We start from the raw sequence: 14091 nt of genomic DNA, 5'->3' as shown, positions 1-14091 counted from the left end.
CTCCTCTCCTTGTGCTCGGGTTCGCCATTCCAGCCTCTCTACTAACAATCTCCCTACTTGGAGAATCCGCACCTTTAACCTCCTGTTTCGGACAGGTCGCAATTTGGCCTGAGGATGAACGGGAAGAGGGGGAACCAATGAGAGACTAGCTCTAGGTGTTGGGACAGGCACAGGTCACTCTATTTTCCCATCAGGAAGAAGAATGAACCACAGGCTGAGCCTGCCCCCCGGAACCAGAATACGGCCTGAAGCAATCCTGCGCTTTGGCGGCCAGCTCCCAAAAAAGCGAGTTGACAAATGGAGCTCAGGGGCACTGCAACTCACAAACCTGCAGAGTTATAAATGATAACTCTCGTCCACAAATATATTGAGGGAAGGCAACGAAGAGGATTTGAAAGCAAGGCAGAATTGCAGGAAACAGGTTTCAGGAGGCAGACTCGACTCGCCTTGAAAGCACATGAAAAGCGGCAAAGCGTTGACAATGATGCCCTTGGCCAAAAAGGGCGTATGCGTTTTTTCCTGAATATATTCAGGAAAAAACGCATACGCCCTTTTTGGCCAACCAGGCAAGCCGGAAAGGCAAATCAGCGCTACAAAGAAGTCTCGCTTGCCATCGGTCAAAAGGGCCATGCTGAAAAAAGTGTAAAAACCAGAAATGCAGGACAGGCCATGGAGACATGGGAGCCTTGCTACGCTGATGGGCGGGCTGTAAATTGCCAGCAGCCACTCTGGAGAAGTGTACGGTGTGTCCTGAAACATGTAATAAGCACAGCTTAGAGAGCATAGGGCACTTCCACTCATGGGCGTATAAATCGGGAAACCTAAAAATCAACAAGACACAGGCACCCCAAAGTTTAGGGCTGCTCTGTTTCCAAGAACCTCCACTTCGCTACACCTTCAATATCCCAGGAAAGCGAAAAATGGATAAAGAAGTTGTGGTACTTAGGCACAATGGAATATCACTCAGCCATGAAATCAATGTCATAAGGCTAGTAGCAGCAGGATGAGTGGATTTAGGTACGATGACTCTCAGTGAAATAAGTCACAGAGAAAAAGACACTTATCCTAAGATATCACTGAGAGAGGGAATGTCAAAATCGCTACACTTGAACGGAATTACAAAACAGAACAGAGTCACACATTTAGAAAACACACTATGGCTGCTTAACGGGAAAGGTGAGGTGGGGTGATGCATAAAACAAGGGTTTGAAATTAGCTCAGATACCGTTCCACAAGCCAAATATGTAATAGACAAGACCTACTCCCTGCTCAGTGAACTGGACTCAACAGCCCCTATTCACCGCCCAAGAATATATCTGACTAGTAAGAGTCTTAAAACCTATGTATTGATCTCTCTCTGGAAGTGCATCAAGAGGGTGTAAAGCGGCATAAACACAGCAGTGAAAAGCAGCTAAACCCCATTATAAAAATAGATTACTTAAAAAAAACCCCATAAAACAAAGACAGTGAAAGAGAGAGAAATTCTTACAAAATCCGTTCAGGGGCTCTGATGCAACCTGGATTGACCATATCTAGACCCACAGCTGGATGAGACATGAGGCTGGACACTCTTGGGGCTGAGAGGATTGGTGAGCTTGGGTGAGCAAACGCAGACCCTTTAAAGTCATACTGCATGGTACCCATGCAGTGGGTCCCAAATCTCCAGGTTCAAGGGCATCTTCCTACATCGAAAACACGCGTTGGAAACCCAGAAGATGGTACACCGTGTGATCGGGAAAGGTTTCTCAAACGCACCTCATTTCTCGTCTCGTTGTGCTCGGGTTCGCCATTCCAGCCGCTCTACTAACAATCTCCCTACTTGGAGAATCAGCACCTTTAACCTCCTGTTTCGGACAGGTCGCAATTTGGCCTGAGGATGAACAGGAAGAGGGGGAACCAATGAGAGACTAGCTCTAGGTGTTGGGACAGGCACAGGTCACTCTATTTTCCCATCAGGAAGAAGAATGAACCACAGGCTCAGCCTGCCCCCCGGAACCAGAATACGGCCTGAAGCAATCCTGCGCTTTGGCGGCCAGCTCCCAAAAAAGCGAGTTGACAAATGGAGCTCAGGGGCACTGCAACTCACAAACCTGCAGAGTTATAAATGATAACTCTCGTCCACAAATATATTGAGGGAAGGCAACGAGGAGGATTTGAAAGCAAGGCAGAATTGCAGGACACAGGTTTCAGGAGGCAGAGTCGACTCGCCTTGAAAGCACATGAAAAGCGGCAAAGCGTTGACAATGATGCTCTTAGCCAAAAAGGGCGTATGCGTTTTTTCCTGAATATATTCAGGAAAAAACGCATACGCCCTTTTTGGTCAACCAGGCAAGCCGGAAAGGCAAATCAGCGCTACAAAGAAGTCTCGCTTGCCATCGGTCAAAAGGGCCATGCTGAAAAAAGTGTAAAAACCAGAAATGCAGGACAGGCCATGGAGACATGGGAGCCTTGCTACGCTGATGGGCGGGCTGTAAATTGCCAACAGCCACTCTGGAGAAGTGTACGGTGTGTCCTGAAACATGTAATAAGCACAGCTTAGAGAAGCATAGGGCACTTCCACTCATGGGCGTATAAATCGGGAAACCTAAAAATCAACAAGACACAGGCACCCCAAAGTTTAGGGCTGCTCTGTTTCCAAGAACCTCCACTTCGGTACACCTTCAATATCCCAGGAAAGCGAAAAATGGATAAAGAAGTTGTGGTACTTAGGCACAATGGAATATCACTCAGCCATGAAATCAATGTCATAAGGCTAGTAGCAGCAGGATGAGTGGATTTAGGTACGATGACTCTCAGTGAAATAAGTCACAGAGAAAAAGACACTTATCCTAAGATATCACTTATAGAGGGAATGTCAAAATCGCTACACTTGAACGGAATTACAAAACAGAACAGAGTCACACATTTAGAAAACACACTATGGCTGCTTAACGGGAAAGGTGAGGTGGGGTGATGCATAAAACAAGGGTTTGAAATTAGCTCAGATACCGTTCCACAAGCCAAATATGTAATAGACAAGACCTACTCCCTGCTCAGTGAACTGGACTCAACAGCCCCTATTCACCGCCCAAGAATATATCTGACTAGTAAGAGTCTTAAAACCTATGTATTGATCTCTCTCTGGAAGTGCATCAAGAGGGTGTAAAGCGGCATAAACACAGCAGTGAAAAGCAGCTAAACCCCATTATAAAAATAGATTACTTAAAAAAAAACCCATAAAACAAAGACAGTGAAAGAGAGAGAAATTCTTACAAAATCCGTTCAGGGGCTCTGATGCAACCTGGATTGACCATATCTAGACCCACAGCTGGATGAGACATGAGGCTGGACACTCTTGGGGCTGAGAGGATTGGTGAGCTTGGGTGAGCAAACGCAGACCCTTTAAAGTCCTACTGCGTGGTACCCATGCCGTGGGTCCCAAATCTCCAGGTTCAAGGGCATCTTCCTACATCGAAAACATGTGTGGGAAACCCAGAAGATGGTACACCGTGTGATCGGGAAAGGTTTCTCAAACGCACCTCATTTCTCCTCTCCTTGTGCTCGGGTTCGCCATTCCAGCCGCTCTACTAACAATCTCCCTACTTGGAGAATCAGCACCTTTAACCTCCTGTTTCGGACAGGTCGCAATTTGGCCTGAGGATGAACGGGAAGAGGGGGAACCAATGAGAGACTAGCTCTAGGTGTTGGGACAGGCACAGGTCACTCTATTTTCCCATCAGGAAGAAGAATGAACCACAGGCTGAGCCTGCCCCCCGGAACCAGAATACGGCCTGAAGCAATCCTGCGCTTTGGCGGCCAGCTCCCAAAAAAGCGAGTTGACAAATGGAGCTCAGGGGCACTGCAACTCACAAACCTGCAGAGTTATAAATGATAACTCTCGTCCACAAATATATTGAGGGAAGGCAACGAGGAGGATTTGAAAGCAAGGCAGAATTGCAGGACACAGGTTTCAGGAGGCAGAGTCGACTCGCCTTGAAAGCACATGAAAAGCGGCAAAGCGTTGACAATGATGCTCTTAGCCAAAAAGGGCGTATGCGTTTTTTCCTGAATATATTCAGGAAAAAACGCATACGCCCTTTTTGGTCAACCAGGCAAGCCGGAAAGGCAAATCAGCGCTACAAAGAAGTCTCGCTTGCCATCGGTCAAAAGGGCCATGCTGAAAAAAGTGTAAAAACCAGAAATGCAGGACAGGCCATGGAGACATGGGAGCCTTGCTACGCTGATGGGCGGGCTGTAAATTGCCAACAGCCACTCTGGAGAAGTGTACGGTGTGTCCTGAAACATGTAATAAGCACAGCTTAGAGAAGCATAGGGCACTTCCACTCATGGGCGTATAAATCGGGAAACCTAAAAATCAACAAGACACAGGCACCCCAAAGTTTAGGGCTGCTCTGTTTCCAAGAACCTCCACTTCGGTACACCTTCAATATCCCAGGAAAGCGAAAAATGGATAAAGAAGTTGTGGTACTTAGGCACAATGGAATATCACTCAGCCATGAAATCAATGTCATAAGGCTAGTAGCAGCAGGATGAGTGGATTTAGGTACGATGACTCTCAGTGAAATAAGTCACAGAGAAAAAGACACTTATCCTAAGATATCACTTATAGAGGGAATGTCAAAATCGCTACACTTGAACGGAATTACAAAACAGAACAGAGTCACACATTTAGAAAACACACTATGGCTGCTTAACGGGAAAGGTGAGGTGGGGTGATGCATAAAACAAGGGTTTGAAATTAGCTCAGATACCGTTCCACAAGCCAAATATGTAATAGACAAGACCTACTCCCTGCTCAGTGAACTGGACTCAACAGCCCCTATTCACCGCCCAAGAATATATCTGACTAGTAAGAGTCTTAAAACCTATGTATTGATCTCTCTCTGGAAGTGCATCAAGAGGGTGTAAAGCGGCATAAACACAGCAGTGAAAAGCAGCTAAACCCCATTATAAAAATAGATTACTTAAAAAAAACCCCAGAAAACAAAGACAGTGAAAGAGAGAGAAATTCTTACAAAATCCGTTCAGGGGCTCTGATGCAACCTGGATTGACCATATCTAGACCCACAGCTGGATGAGACATGAGGCTGGACACTCTTGGGGCTGAGAGGATTGGTGAGCTTGGGTGAGCAAACGCAGACCCTTTAAAGTCCTACTGCGTGGTACCCATGCCGTGGGTCCCAAATCTCCAGGTTCAAGGGCATCTTCCTACATCGAAAACATGTGTGGGAAACCCAGAAGATGGTACACCGTGTGATCGGGAAAGGTTTCTCAAACGCACCTCATTTCTCCTCTCCTTGTGCTCGGGTTCGCCATTCCAGCCGCTCTACTAACAATCTCCCTACTTGGAGAATCAGCACCTTTAACCTCCTGTTTCGGACAGGTCGCAATTTGGCCTGAGGATGAACGGGAAGAGGGGGAACCAATGAGAGACTAGCTCTAGGTGTTGGGACAGGCACAGGTCACTCTATTTTCCCATCAGGAAGAAGAATGAACCACAGGCTGAGCCTGCCCCCCGGAACCAGAATATGGCCTGAAGCAATCCTGCGCTTTGGCGGCCAGCTCCCAAAAAAGCGAGTTGACAAATGGAGCTCAGGGGCACTGCAACTCACAAACCTGCAGAGTTATAAATGATAACTCTCGTCCACAAATATATTGAGGGAAGGCAACGAGGAGGATTTGAAAGCAAGGCAGAATTGCAGGAAACAGGTTTCAGGAGGCAGAGTCGACTCGCCTTGAAAGCACATGAAAAGCGGCAAAGCGTTGACAATGATGCCCTTGGCCAAAAAGGGCGTATGCGTTTTTTCCTGAATATATTCAGGAAAAAACGCATACGCCCTTTTTGGCCAACCAGGCAAGCCGGAAAGGCAAATCAGCGCTACAAAGAAGTCTCGCTTGCCATCGGTCAAAAGGGCCATGCTGAAAAAAGTGTAAAAACCAGAAATGCAGGACAGGCCATGGAGACATGGGAGCCTTGCTACGCTGATGGGCGGGCTGTAAATTGCCAGCAGCCACTCTGGAGAAGTGTACGGTGTGTCCTGAAACATGTAATAAGCACAGCTTAGAGAGCATAGGGCACTTCCACTCATGGGCGTATAAATCGGGAAACCTAAAAATCAACAAGACACAGGCACCCCAAAGTTTAGGGCTGCTCTGTTTCCAAGAACCTCCACTTCGCTACACCTTCAATATCCCAGGAAAGCGAAAAATGGATAAAGAAGTTGTGGTACTTAGGCACAATGGAATATCACTCAGCCATGAAATCAATGTCATAAGGCTAGTAGCAGCAGGATGAGTGGATTTAGGTACGATGACTCTCAGTGAAATAAGTCACAGAGAAAAAGACACTTATCCTAAGATATCACTTATAGAGGGAATGTCAAAATCGCTACACTTGAACGGAATTACAAAACAGAACAGAGTCACACATTTAGAAAACACACTATGGCTGCTTAACGGGAAAGGTGAGGTGGGGTGATGCATAAAACAAGGGTTTGAAATTAGCTCAGATACCGTTCCACAAGCCAAATATGTAATAGACAAGACCTACTCCCTGCTCAGTGAACTGGACTCAACAGCCCCTATTCACCGCCCAAGAATATATCTGACTAGTAAGAGTCTTAAAACCTATGTATTGATCTCTCTCTGGAAGTGCATCAAGAGGGTGTAAAGCGGCATAAACACAGCAGTGAAAAGCAGCTAAACCCCATTATAAAAATAGATTACTTAAAAAAAAACCCATAAAACAAAGACAGTGAAAGAGAGAGAAATTCTTACAAAATCCGTTCAGGGGCTCTGATGCAACCTGGATTGACCATATCTAGACCCACAGCTGGATGAGACATGAGGCTGGACACTCTTGGGGCTGAGAGGATTGGTGAGCTTGGGTGAGCAAACGCAGACCCTTTAAAGTCATACTGCGTGGTACCCATGCCGTGGGTCCCAAATCTCCAGGTTCAAGGGCATCTTCCTACATCGAAAACATGCGTGGGAAACCCAGAAGATGGTACACCGTGTGATCGGGAAAGGTTTCTCAAACGCACCTCATTTCTCCTCTCCTTGTGCTCGGGTTCGCCATTCCAGCCGCTCTACTAACAATCTCCCTACTTGGAGAATCAGCACCTTTAACCTCCTGTTTCGGACAGGTCGCAATTTGGCCTGAGGATGAATGGGAAGAGGGGGAGCCAATGAGAGACTAGCGCTAGGTGTTGGGACAGGCACAGGTCACTCTATTTTCCCAACAGGAAGAAGAATGAGCCACAGGCTCAGCCTGCCCCCCGGAACCAGAATACGGCCTGAAGCAATCCTGCGCTTTGGCGGCCAGCTCCCAAAAAAGTGAGTTGACAAATGGAGCTCAGGGGCACTGCAACTCACAAACCTGCAGAGTTATAAATGATAACTCTCGTCCACAAATATATTGAGGGAAGGCAACGAAGAGGATTTGAAAGCAAGGCAGAATTGCAGGAAACAGGTTTCAGGAGGCAGACTCGACTCGCCTTGAAAGCACATGAAAAGCGGCAAAGCGTTGACAATGATGCCCTTGGCCAAAAAGGGCGTATGCGTTTTTTCCTGAATATATTCAGGAAAAAACGCATACGCCCTTTTTGGCCAACCAGGCAAGCCGGAAAGGCAAATCAGCGTTACAAAGAAGTCTCGCTTGCCATCGGTCAAAAGGGACATGCTGAAAAAAGTGTAAAAACCAGAAATGCAGGACAGGCCATGGAGACAACGGAGCCTTGCTACGCTGATGGGCGGGCTGTAAATTGCCAACAGCCACTCTGGAGAAGTGTAAGGTGTGTCCTGAAACATGTAATAAGCACAGCTTAGAGAGCATAGGGCACTTCCACTCATGGGCGTATAAATCGGGAAACCTAAAAATCAACAAGACACAGGCACCCCAAAGTTTAAGGCTGCTCTGTTTCCAAGAACCTCCACTTCGCTACACCTTCAATATCCCAGGAAAGCGAAAAATGGATAAAGAAGTTGTGGTACTTAGGCACAATGGAATATCACTCAGCCATGAAATCAATGTCATAAGGCTAGTAGCAGCAGGATGAGTGGATTTAGGTACGATGACTCTCAGTGAAATAAGTCACAGAGAAAAAGACACTTATCCTAAGATATCACTTATAGAGGGAATGTCAAAATCGCTACACTTGAACGGAATTACAAAACAGAACAGAGTCACACATTTAGAAAACACACTATGGCTGCTTAACGGGAAAGGTGAGGTGGGGTGATGCATAAAACAAGGGTTTGAAATTAGCTCAGATACCGTTCCACAAGCCAAATATGTAATAGACAAGACCTACTCCCTGCTCAGTGAACTGGACTCAACAGCCCCTATTCACCGCCCAAGAATATATCTGACTAGTAAGAGTCTTAAAACCTATGTATTGATATCTCTCTGGAAGTGAGTCAAGAGGGTGTAAATCGGCATAAACACAGCAGTGAAAAGCAGCTAAACCCCATTATAAAAATAGATTACTTTAAAAAAAAACCCCAGAAAGCAAAGACAGTGAAAGAGAGAGAAATTCTTACAAAATCCGTTCAGGGGTTCTGATGCAACCTGGATGGACCATATCTAGACCCACAGCTGGATGAGACATGAGGCTGGACACTCTTGGGGCTGAGAGGATTGGTGAGCTTGGGTGAGCAAACGCAGACCCTTTAAAGTCCTACTGCGTAGTACCCATGCCGTGGGTCCCAAATCTCCAGGTTCAAGGGCATCTTCCTACATCGAAAACATGTGTGGGAAACCCAGAAGATGGTACACCGTGTGATCGGGAAAGGTTTCTCAAACGCACCTCATTTCTCCTCTCCTTGTGCTCGGGTTCGCCATTCCAGCCGCTCTACTAACAATCTCCCTACTTGGAGAATCAGCACCTTTAACCTCCTGTTTCGGACAGGTCGCAATTTGGCCTGAGGATGAACGGGAAGAGGGGGAACCAATGAGAGACTAGCTCTAGGTGTTGGGACAGGCACAGGTCACTCTATTTTCCCATCAGGAAGAAGAATGAACCACAGGCTCAGCCTGCCCCCCGGAACCAGAATATGGCCTGAAGCAATCCTGCGCTTTGGCGGCCAGCTCCCAAAAAAGCGAGTTGACAAATGGAGCTCAGGGGCACTGCAACTCACAAACCTGCAGAGTTATAAATGATAACTCTCGTCCACAAATATATTGAGGGAAGGCAACGAAGAGGATTTGAAAGCAAGGCAGAATTGCAGGAAACAGGTTTCAGGAGGCAGAGTCGACTCGCCTTGAAAGCACATGAAAAGCGGCAAAGCGTTGACAATGATGCCCTTGGCCAAAAAGGGCGTATGCGTTTTTTCCTGAATATATTCAGGAAAAAACGCATACGCCCTTTTTGGCCAACCAGGCAAGCCGGAAAGGCAAATCAGCGCTACAAAGAAGTCTCGCTTGCCATCGGTCAAAAGGGCCATGCTGAAAAAAGTGTAAAAACCAGAAATGCAGGACAGGCCATGGAGACATGGGAGCCTTGCTACGCTGATGGGCGGGCTGTAAATTGCCAGCAGCCACTCTGGAGAAGTGTACGGTGTGTCCTGAAACATGTAATAAGCACAGCTTAGAGAGCATAGGGCACTTCCACTCATGGGCGTATAAATCGGGAAACCTAAAAATCAACAAGACACAGGCACCCCAAAGTTTAGGGCTGCTCTGTTTCCAAGAACCTCCACTTCGCTACACCTTCAATATCCCAGGAAAGCGAAAAATGGATAAAGAAGTTGTGGTACTTAGGCACAATGGAATATCACTCAGCCATGAAATCAATGTCATAAGGCTAGTAGCAGCAGGATGAGTGGATTTAGGTACGATGACTCTCAGTGAAATAAGTCACAGAGAAAAAGACACTTATCCTAAGATATCACTTATAGAGGGAATGTCAAAATCGCTATACTTGAACTGAATTACAAAACAGAACAGAGTCACACATTTAGAAAACACACTATGGCTGCTTAACGGGAAAGGTGAGGTGGGGTGATGCATAAAACAAGGGTTTGAAATTAGCTCAGATACCGTTCCACAAGCCAAATATGTAATAGACAAGACCTACTCCCTGCTCAGTGAACTGGACTCAACAGCCCCTATTCACCGCCCAAGAATATATCTGACTAGTAAGAGTCTTAAAACCTATGTATTGATCTCTCTCTGGAAGTGCATCAAGAGGGTGTAAAGCGGCATAAACACAGCAGTGAAAAGCAGCTAAACCCCATTATAAAAATAGATTACTTAAAAAAAACCCCAGAAAACAAAGACAGTGAAAGAGAGAGAAATTCTTACAAAATCCGTTCAGGGGCTCTGATGCAACCTGGATTGACCATATCTAGACCCACAGCTGGATGAGACATGAGGCTGGACACTCTTGCGGCTGAGAGGATTGGTGAGCTTGGGTGAGCAAACGCAGACCCTTTAAAGTCCTACTGCGTGGTACCCATGCCGTGGGTCCCAAATCTCCAGGTTCAAGGGCATCTTCCTACATCGAAAACATGTGTGGGAAACCCAGAAGATGGTACACCGTGTGATCGGGAAAGGTTTCTCAAACGCACCTCATTTCTCCTCTCCTTGTGCTCGGGTTCGCCATTCCAGCCGCTCTACTAACAATCTCCCTACTTGGAGAATCAGCACCTTTAACCTCCTGTTTCGGACAGGTCGCAATTTGGCCTGAGGATGAACGGGAAGAGGGGGAACCAATGAGAGACTAGCTCTAGGTGTTGGGACAGGCACAGGTCACTCTATTTTCCCATCAGGAAGAAGAATGAACCACAGGCTGAGCCTGCCCCCCGGAACCAGAATACGGCCTGAAGCAATCCTGCGCTTTGGCGGCCAGCTCCCAAAAAAGCGAGTTGACAAATGGAGCTCAGGGGCACTGCAACTCACAAACCTGCAGAGTTATAAATGATAACTCTCGTCCACAAATATATTGAGGGAAGGCAACGAGGAGGATTTGAAAGCAAGGCAGAATTGCAGGACACAGGTTTCAGGAGGCAGAGTCGACTCGCCTTGAAAGCACATGAAAAGCGGCAAAGCGTTGACAATGATGCTCTTAGCCAAAAAGGGCGTATGCGTTTTTTCCTGAATATATTCAGGAAAAAACGCATACGCCCTTTTTGGTCAACCAGGCAAGCCGGAAAGGCAAATCAGCGCTACAAAGAAGTCTCGCTTGCCATCGGTCAAAAGGGCCATGCTGAAAAAAGTGTAAAAACCAGAAATGCAGGACAGGCCATGGAGACATGGGAGCCTTGCTACGCTGATGGGCGGGCTGTAAATTGCCAGCAGCCACTCTGGAGAAGTGTACGGTGTGTCCTGAAACATGTAATAAGCACAGCTTAGAGAAGCATAGGGCACTTCCACTCATGGGCGTATAAATCGGGAAACCTAAAAATCAACAAGACACAGGCACCCCAAAGTTTAGGGCTGCTCTGTTTCCAAGAACCTCCACTTCGGTACACCTTCAATATCCCAGGAAAGCGAAAAATGGATAAAGAAGTTGTGGTACTTAGGCACAATGGAATATCACTCAGCCATGAAATCAATGTCATAAGGCTAGTAGCAGCAGGATGAGTGGATTTAGGTACGATGACTCTCAGTGAAATAAGTCACAGAGAAAAAGACACTTATCCTAAGATATCACTTATAGAGGGAATGTCAAAATCGCTACACTTGAACGGAATTACAAAACAGAACAGAGTCACACATTTAGAAAACACACTATGGCTGCTTAACGGGAAAGGTGAGGTGGGGTGATGCATAAAACAAGGGTTTGAAATTAGCTCAGATACCGTTCCACAAGCCAAATATGTAATAGACAAGACCTACTCCCTGCTCAGTGAACTGGACTCAACAGCCCCTATTCACCGCCCAAGAATATATCTGACTAGTAAGAGTCTTAAAACCTATGTATTGATCTCTCTCTGGAAGTGCATCAAGAGGGTGTAAAGCGGCATAAACACAGCAGTGAAAAGCAGCTAAACCCCATTATAAAAATAGATTACTTAAAAAAAACCCCAGAAAACAAAGACAGTGAAAGAGAGAGAAATTCTTACAAAATCCGTTCAGGGGCTCTGATGCAACCTGGATTGACCATATCTAGACCCACAGCTGGATGAGACATGAGGCTGGACACTCTTGGGGCTGAGAGGATTGGTGAGCTTGGGTGAGCAAACGCAGACCCTTTAAAGTCATACTGTGTGGTACCCATGCCGTGGGTCCCAAATCTCCAGGTTCAAGGGCATCTTCCTACATCGAAAACATGCGTGGGAAACCCAGAAGATGGTACACCGTGTGATCGGGAAAGGTTTCTCAAACGCACCTCATTTCTCCTCTCCTTGTGCTCGGGTTCGCCATTCCAGCCGCTCTACTAACAATCTCCCTACTTGGAGAATCAGCACCTTTAACCTCCTGTTTCGGACAGGTCGCAATTTGGCCTGAGGATGAATGGGAAGAGGGGGAACCAATGAGAGACTAGCGCTAGGTGTTGGGACAGGCACAGGTCACTCTATTTTCCCAACAGGAAGAAGAATGAGCCACAGGCTCAGCCTGCCCCCCGGAACCAGAATACGGCCTGAAGCAATCCTGCGCTTTGGCGGCCAGCTCCCAAAAAAGTGAGTTGACAAATGGAGCTCAGGGGCACTGCAACTCACAAACCTGCAGAGTTATAAATGATAACTCTCGTCCACAAATATATTGAGGGAAGGCAACGAAGAGGATTTGAAAGCAAGGCAGAATTGCAGGAAACAGGTTTCAGGAGGCAGACTCGACTCGCCTTGAAAGCACATGAAAAGCGGCAAAGCGTTGACAATGATGCCCTTGGCCAAAAAGGGCGTATGCGTTTTTTCCTGAATATATTCAGGAAAAAACGCATACGCCCTTTTTGGCCAACCAGGCAAGCCGGAAAGGCAAATCAGCGTTACAAAGAAGTCTCGCTTGCCATCGGTCAAAAGGGACATGCTGAAAAAAGTGTAAAAACCAGAAATGCAGGACAGGCCATGGAGACAACGGAGCCTTGCTACGCTGATGGGCGGGCTGTAAATTGCCAACAGCCACTCTGGAGAAGTGTAAGGTGTGTCCTGAAACATGTAATAAGCACAGCTTAGAGAGCATAGGGCACTTCCACTCATGGGCGTATAAATCGGGAAACCTAAAAATCAACAAGACACAGGCACCCCAAAGTTTAAGGCTGCTCTGTTTCCAAGAACCTCCACTTCGCTACACCTTCAATATCCCAGGAAAGCGAAAAATGGATAAAGAAGTTGTGGTACTTAGGCACAATGGAATATCACTCAGCCATGAAATCAATGTCATAAGGCTAGTAGCAGCAGGATGAGTGGATTTAGGTACGATGACTCTCAGTGAAATAAGTCACAGAGAAAAAGACACTTATCCTAAGATATCACTTATAGAGGGAATGTCAAAATCGCTATACTTGAACTGAATTACAAAACAGAACAGAGTCACACATTTAGAAAACACACTATGGCTGCTTAACGGGAAAGGTGAGGTGGGGTGATGCATAAAACAAGGGTTTGAAATTAGCTCAGATACCGTTCCACAAGCCAAATATGTAATAGACAAGACCTACTCCCTGCTCAGTGAACTGGACTCAACAGCCCCTATTCACCGCCCAAGAATATATCTGACTAGTAAGAGTCTTAAAACCTATGTATTGATCTCTCTCTGGAAGTGCATCAAGAGGGTGTAAAGCGGCATAAACACAGCAGTGAAAAGCAGCTAAACCCCATTATAAAAATAGATTACTTAAAAAAAACCCCATAAAACAAAGACAGTGAAAGAGAGAGAAATTCTTACAAAATCCGTTCAGGGGCTCTGATGCAACCTGGATTGACCATATCTAGACCCACAGCTGGATGAGACATGAGGCTGGACACTCTTGGGGCTGAGAGGATTGGTGAGCTTGGGTGAGCAAACGCAGACCCTTTAAAGTCCTACTGCGTGGTACCCATGCAGTGGGTCCCAAATCTCCAGGTTCAAGGGCATCTTCCTACATCGAAAACACGCGTGGGAAACCCAGAAGATGGTACACCGTGTGATCGGGAAAGGTTTCTCAAACG

This window comes from Eubalaena glacialis, chromosome 7 (genome assembly GCF_028564815.1).
Source record: "Eubalaena glacialis isolate mEubGla1 chromosome 7, mEubGla1.1.hap2.+ XY, whole genome shotgun sequence".
In the NCBI taxonomy this organism is placed as follows: Eukaryota; Metazoa; Chordata; class Mammalia; order Artiodactyla; family Balaenidae; genus Eubalaena; species Eubalaena glacialis.
The sequence above is the reverse complement of the archived record's forward strand: the minus strand, read 5'-3'. Positions refer to the sequence as shown.